The following is an 8,092-nucleotide window of genomic DNA, read 5'->3' on the forward strand; positions in this document are numbered from 1 at the left end:
TCTATTTTTTTTTTATTATATCCATTTTATAATTTAGTTGGAAAATTGGTATTTGAATTTGTTTTGATCTGTTAATATCAATGTCCCTATTTTTTTTTCCAGGGATCCTATTCTTTATCACAGATAGAAGTGATTTGATTTATGCTTCTTTCAAAGATTCTTGCTAAGTTAGACAGGCCCACTTAAAGTGTAGACATCTCCCTGACACAGAGAGTAAAATAAAATAAAACTTTAATACAGTGACAGTAGTGTCATGTTCTGTGTAAATGAGTATTTCAGTATCAACTCTATAGTTTTTTATTCATAGATTCTTGACTGTAAAGGATAGTCATTGTGAATGTTGGTTCAGACATTTTGAAAGTTACTGATTAAGGAATCAGATGAGTTTGTCACATGAATTCCAGTTTACTTAAAGTTATGAGCAGCACCGTTGATCATTTTTCAGTACTACTTTGGTGTTTGGTTCCCATTATGGACACTATCAATCCTCTATTAATTTTTTCACTTTTTTGGCAAGCTTATTGGCCATGTTCCAAGCATGTCTCTACTTACTGGTGACTTTTCCTCTGTCCATTGTCTCTGTGTATATAAAAACATGCTTCCTGGTTTAATCAAAGTTTGCCATTCTCAATCCCCTTCTAATGTCACTTGTAATTATGCATTTTCTCATTCATTATGCAGAAATGACTAATAATGAATAGATTCTCTTAGAGGAGCTTTCTCTAAATCACAGAGACCTCTGACAAAGGTGCCATTTTTCTGTCCTGGGAAATTAGCAATATCTTCATAAACGGAGAAACATTTGAGCTTGCCTTACAGGATGAACAGGAATTCAATCAGAACAGGGGACTGTTTCAGAAGAAAAATCTGATATTAAAGATAAGAATCTGTCCTGTATGTATGTCTCAAGTTGTTCATAGTTCTGTGACCTGAAACTGAGGGTGCCACTTTCTCAGTGGCTAAAGAATCTCACAGGCACTTTAAGAAAACAATTTCCCCTTAGAAAGGGAAACAAGTTGGAGACTATAACATCTCATGATATTAAATAAATACTGTCAATCATGCAAAATTTCAAATTTGGCTACAAAAATAAAAAGGGGAAAAAAACAAAGAAGAAAATTCTCCTTGCATGCATCAGAAATTTTATTATGGTCCACTGGTTCTCAACTGGGGACAATTCTGCCCTCCAGGGGACATTTGGCAATGTCTGAGGACATTTTTGGTGTCACACCTGGGCTGAGAGTGTAGTTACTGGAGACCAGAGATGATACTAAACATCCTACAAGGCACAGGACAACCCTCCACAACAAAGAATAAAAATAAAATTAAAATTAAAAAGAACCCAAATGTCAATAGTGCTGAGCTTGGAAAACACTATTCTAGTCCAAGCTATATTGGCGAAGGGTATATTTATTTAAACTGCCATGCTTTCTTTGTGAAATGGAAATCAGTCCTGCTTAACTCTTTGTTCCTTAGACAGTTTAAATGATGACATGTAAGATTTGCCTTGTCCCACCCTCACTGCTGCAGTTTCATCTATAAACAAGGCCCTCATGAATTTAGAACACCAAAAATTCACGTGAATTTAATAACTTGGGTTGAGGGAAAATCAGATAAGAATCAAAGCATGAGGGAAAACATGGCTCCATGGCTGTGGGCCCATCACTGTCAGTCCAACATAAATATTTATGGCAGCACGTTCTACCATGAATGTATTTGTCTAGAGGAGAACTGTTTCATCCTACTGTAAGCAGAAGTAAAGGTTTTCTAAATACAGCCTATATGATTTGAAGTGAGTAGTCCCACATTTGTGCCAGGCAGAAACAGTGTAGGAATATTCAGCCAGCAAACATGCAAAGAATGTTGGTGGGGAACAAAATTGTCTAAAAGCAGACTGTCCAATTCAGTAGGCACTAACCACATGTGGCTATTGAACATTTGAAATATAGTGAGTTCAAATTGAGATGTCCTGTAAATGTAAAATACACAGGGGATTTTGAAGACTATCCATTAAAATGGATCCAAAATGTCCCATTAATAATTTAATTAATTTAATTGATTATAAGTTAAAATATTTTGACTATATTGGGTTAAATATATGATTAGAATTACTTTTACTTATTTTTAAACAGGCTTGATTTATATTTCTATTGGATAGTGCTTGTCTAAAAAACAGATTTCTCTTGTTCTCTTTTAATCTTATTGTTATGCTCATCCAAAGACTTTAGAGTTTAGATTTCTAATTTCAATCACTAGGCCACTGGTTGTCAGCCTTGCCTACACATTGAAGTCACCTTGTCAGTATAAAATACTGACATTTGAACATCCACGGCGGGGGGGGGGAGGAGAGAAAGAAACCCCATATCTAAACCCTACATCTTACATAAAAGTTAATTCAAAATGGGTAGATTTTAATGCAAAATATAAAACTATCAAAGTTTTAAAGGAAAACATAGGGGAAGATCCTTAAGATCTAGGGTTAAGCAGACAAGTTCTGAGACTTTCTACAAAAAATACACTCCACAAAAGGAAAAATTGGCAAATTGGACTTGATCAAAATTAAAAACTTTTGCCCTGTCAAGCCAATATAAAGAGGGTGAAAATATAAGTTATAGTCTGGGAGAACATATTTGCAAACCCCAAAGCTGATAAAGTGTGAGACTATCTAAAGAACTCTCAAATGCAATGGTACAAATATGAATAATCTAATTAGAATATGGGCAAAAGACACGAATACTCACATATTTGATGGAAGAGGATATACACATGGCAAATAAATACATGAAAAAATGTTCAACATCATCAGCCATTAGGAGAACGCAAATTAAAACCACTGCGTACAAATCTATGATCTCAATATCAATTTCAGTTTTAAGTATTAACACTACCCCATCCATCCCCTTCCACCCCCCAGACTCTGTTTTAAATGGTTTAAGTGTGTCCTGAGCACTAAGAGCTTAAATTTTCCCCCTGTGATTTTAATGTACAGCCAAGGTTAAGAACAATTCTCCTGGAATAAAGAGTAGAGCTTAATAGGAATTTATAAAATAGAGCCTGAAGCCAGGTGGTAGAAAATGCTGACTTGGGGTTTTCTGATTGAAGGTTATCTTTGCACTCAATTCCCAAATAAGAGAATAAATGTAGCTTATTCTTGGGATGGTGTATGTTCCTGTATAATGTCTACTAGTTTTCAAATTGTCTGCACATTAGACTGCCCTGGAAAGTTTATAAAACATTGATACCTGGTGTACAGTGTGGCCTGGGTATCAGGATTTTTTTCAAAAAAAAAAAAATCTTCCTAGAGGATTCTAAATATGCAAAATTTAGGAGACGGTTTTAGGCCACTGGCTCTCAACCCTGCCTACAAGTTGGAATTAACTGGGGAAGATTTTCAATATCCTGATGTCTGACATCTAATGATTCTGATTTAATTGTTCTGGGATATGGCCAGGTCTCAGGAATTTTTAAAGCTCCCCAATTACTGCTAATGTGCAGTCAAGATTGAAAACTACTAGTTTAGGCATTCATCAACGGAGATAGCAGCTGTATTATTGCACACCGAGGTTTAGCAGCCTTTAAGATCGGGGAGGATCCTGTTTGGTCTCAATAACTCTGAGTACTTCATTTATTTGTAAGCCTGGGAAATCACTTAGCTCTGTTAGCAGCGCATATCATAATATTCTCTTTTCCTTACAAATTGACTTGTCCGCCTTGAACCTTCTCAAACACCCATCCACCTGCCACGTAATTGTCCATGTTGAGACTCAGAAAATGCTTCTCCAAGGTATGACACTTTGATACGCTGAGTACTTTGAACTAAAAATATGGCCATGGAAATAAGTCTCTATGACCATCTCCAGCCCCCATTTCTTGCCCCTGTGCCTCTCCTAAAGCATAAGGAGGGACTTTCTCTGAAATTCCCTCATCTCCCTAAGGGAGTTCCTCCAGAAGGAATGCAAATGTCTTGAGCCCTTTCCCTAAAATCTCATCAAACAGGAAAGATTAGCTTCCAGGAAGGAAGACTAGAGTTCACATCACACCCAAAGCCCAGAGAAACTTTACCCCAGGTTAGTGTCTGTGCCCACATATCTCCCCTAAAAATATTTTCAAAAGTTGCCAACATTCCCCACTTCCCTCTCCTCTGCAAAAAGGTACATAATCTTCTAAATCTCACTGGGTTATCGGGTACTCACTTTCCTGCAGTGCCCTTGTGCACACAATAAATTTAAATGTCTTTTCTTCTGTTATTCTGTTGCAGGAAGACAAGGCCCAGTGGGGAGAAAGAGCACCCAAATACCATGTTTATAAGAGGAAGGGCTTTATTTCAGCTGGAGCAAATGGCATGGAAGAATTAGAAATGGCCACGCTCCCCAACTGGCTTGATCTTTCTCTTTTTATCACCAGTCAAAAAGTTCCAACCCACAGGTACCTTTCCCATTGGCCAGTTTGAATCAAGTGGGAGAAGCTGTTCCAGCCCCCATAGAACTACAGGACTTCACAGAAGTGGAAATTTCCAGGTCCCAGGAAGTTAAGTCTACAAATTCCTAAAAGCAGAGTCACCATGGAGAGAACCTTGCAGGTGTATCCTTGGGGCCTCCTTGAGAAGACCTGTTTTCCCAGACCTCACCCTTCCCCGGTATCCTCTCTCAAGTCTATTGTCAGTTCACTTTTATAGGCTTAAATTAACCACATCTACAGAGAATAGAGTGAAAGTTCCCTTTGCCCCTATATCCAAGCCAGTGGTTCTCAAATTTTGGTGCACATTAGAATCTCCTGGCGATCTTTTGAAAATACCAATGCCTGGGCCCCACTCCCAGAAAGTCTTATGTAATTGGTCTGGTGTGCAACCTGGCCATTGACATTTTTAAATCTCTAGTGATTCTAATGTTCAGTTAAGTTTGAAAATCAAAGGCCCAAGTGATGTGAAACTGACTTTTGTGGTAACAGATCAACTGAAAGAGTCAACAAAGAATTAGGCTCCTTGAATGTGCCTTATGTTCAAGCAAAGGACTCACTGCAGTGTGGTGAAGTGTTCACAAGTGCAATAGTGAATGTTTGTAGATGTGGCATTACTGGGAACACCATATTCCAAATCCAAATCACCCTCTCTCTTCCCAAAGCTAAGATTTCTATAGTGTATCAGAGAATCTCTTGTGTGAACTATGTAGAGTTCATGGACACACCAAGCATAGAGATATGCTGAACAGAAAGTAGTTCTTTTGCAAAATAGTAACTCTCAACTCATCCACTCTCTACCTCCTGGTGGGCCAACATCAAATGCAAATTAAAGATAAACTAATTTAAGTGCTAACTGCTTCTACCTCATCTCCTGAGGGGGGGCTGGTGTTTGTGATCACACCTCCAAAGTGGTAAGCCACCTGCAGGCTGTCATTTTCATCAGATGTGTATAATTACACCGCCTCATTTTGAAGATACCTGCCTGCATTCATTCCCAGGTTCCGTGAGAGGCGAAGATATTTTCCCAAGTTAAAATATTCTCTTTATCTCCATTATCAGTTTCAACAGGATCATTTGAGAGGAGTCACTCCCCCTACCCAGCAGTAAACTTCAGGGAGATTTGGAAGAGAAAACTTTAAATAAATGTCATAAGAGAATCATATGCTTCACACTGTGACTAAAAGTCCAGCCTCTCTCTGAAAGGGAAGGGTGCCAGAAGATGAGTCACAGAAGAGTAGGATGTTAATAGCAAGGGACAGCATGAAGCAGGGGCTCTCCCCATTGTGGCTAAAAGCAGCAAAACAAATAAATGGAGGGCATTTTGCCCCTGATTTTCTTGGGCTGAGCATTTTGGAAGCAAACATTTAAACCTCTGGGAGACACTGTGGTGGTTTTGCTCAGCTGAGTCCAGTGGAAGCTCTTTGCACATAGTGATGAAAATGGGGAATCAAAATATAAACGAGGGCTAGGATGAGTATCCGCATTTCTAAACTTCCCATTGGTTCTGAATTGCTCTTTTCCTACCTGAGAGGCAGTTTGTCCCAGGGTAAATACACGACTAAATCAGAGAGCAGGATGACTGTTAGGTGCAGCTTAGAAGCTCAATAGCTTCTGCCTGCAAAGGTGTATATCCAGGTCATGGCCAGAAACAAAGGCAGGAAGCGAATTCACTGTAAGAAGCAAAAGCACTGGCTTTTCCTGATCATTTCTTTCAAATTTCAGCAAAATTACAAATCAATATAAATGATTCTCACACATCAGCATGCATCACAGTTACCGGGACAGCCTGTTAAAACACACCCCAGCGTTTCTGGTATTGCAGGTCTGGGATAGAGCCTGAGAATCTGCATCTGACAAGTCTCCCAAGAGATATGACAAACACGACTCTGAGGATCACTTATAAAGTTTTTAAATTTAAGGAATGACTTACGCATGACTCTGGAGACTAACTTTTTTCCTGGTAGATTTCTGGATCCACAGCAAGTCAGGATAGCATGGGATTTGGAGTCACATGGACGAGACTCAGGATGCCCATGATGTGACCATGACAGAACTTCTGGTTTCACAAAGCAGCAGCTGACTGCAAAACAAGAAAAACAATGTATAAGAAACACTTGGGGGCACAAAGGGAAATACCAAACCCATCATGGGGTGAGGGGGAGATGGAGAGAGAGCGAGCCGGAAGAAGGAATGTTATTTTGTGGATAAAATTCTCATTTTTTAAAATATGGCAGACAGGCCAGTCTTAAGGGACTGAGCAGGATGGTTTTTGTTATTTATTAATTTCATGATTATTAATGTCCACCAGGTGCATAGGTTGTGCTGATGTACACATCTGAAAGAATTTCCTACTTTGGAAATTTGTGATGTTAAAATATGGTATCATCTTGTCTGAAGATTTCAATTTGGGACTTGACCATTATTTATTGGTCAGCCAGGGCTGGTTTTAGGTAAACCCTCCTAGATATGGAAAGACGGATTTAATAATTTTTCAAGTTTCACTTCTTTACGTAACGAATGTAGAGGAAAACTGGGGCTTCACTGGGAAACTATGCATTGTCTGTGGCTCACCCTACCCCTACATATCTCCTTCTGATTTTTCAAAAGCTATTTTATAACTCTATAAGCTATTGACAACCCAGGGAAAAACAATTTTTGTCTATAGATATTTATTTGAATTTTGTTCCATGGAGGTTCAATCGACTTCTTTCCCCCATTGACGAAAAAGCTAGTTTTGTCTCTATAATACTGTAATACAATTCTGATGATAACCACCTGGAGTGAGTGCAGACTCCACAGGTTAAGGACAGAGTTTCCAACAAGACTGCCCTCCCTACAGATACAGCTAAAAATTTGCCACTTACCAGCCACCTGCATTTCTGATCAACTGGCTACAAATTCAGGGATTCCCACAACCTCTTAGGTTCAGTAATTGGCTAGAATGACTCACAGACCTCAAGAAAGCACTAGGCTTATGAATGCAATTTTATTATGAAGGATACAAATCAGGACCAGCCAAATGAAGTGATGCATAGGATGAGTTCTAGGAGGGTCCTAAATGTAGATCTTCCATGCCCTCTCCTTGGAATCAGAGTGCATCACTCTCTCTTCCAGGACAGTGATGTGTTCACCAACCAGGAATCTCATAGGAACCTGGTGTCCAGAGTTTCTCCTGGGGATTCATTACATAGGCATGACTGACTGAACCCTTGACTATATGATTGAACTCAACATCCATCCCTTCTTCCCTTCCTAGAGGTCAGGCTGATGTCATCTGGCTCAAAGCCTCAACCTTCCTATCCCATCGTTGGTCTTTCCAGCATGATCAGCTCCCATCCTGAGATGTCTTTAGCACAAACCCAGGTGGGGTCTGAGGGCCCACGGTAAACAACAGAGACGTTTTTATCATTTGGTGTCCAACCTTTTTTCTGCCACATGTTGGAAGAATAAGAGTTGTCTTGGGCCACATAGTAAATACACAAACATTAATGGAAAAAAAAGTTGATTAGAAAAAAAAAGAAGTCTATGCATACTTTTTATGATATCCGACACTACAGATAAGCCAAAAAAGTCCTTACAAAACATCAGCATACAGCCACCACAGGCCACAGTTAGACACCCCTGGTTCTTTGGA

The sequence above is a fragment of the Otolemur garnettii genome, unplaced genomic scaffold (genome assembly GCF_000181295.1).
Source record: "Otolemur garnettii isolate 467f Iridium unplaced genomic scaffold, OtoGar3 scaffold00051, whole genome shotgun sequence".
Taxonomy (NCBI): Eukaryota; Metazoa; Chordata; class Mammalia; order Primates; family Galagidae; genus Otolemur; species Otolemur garnettii.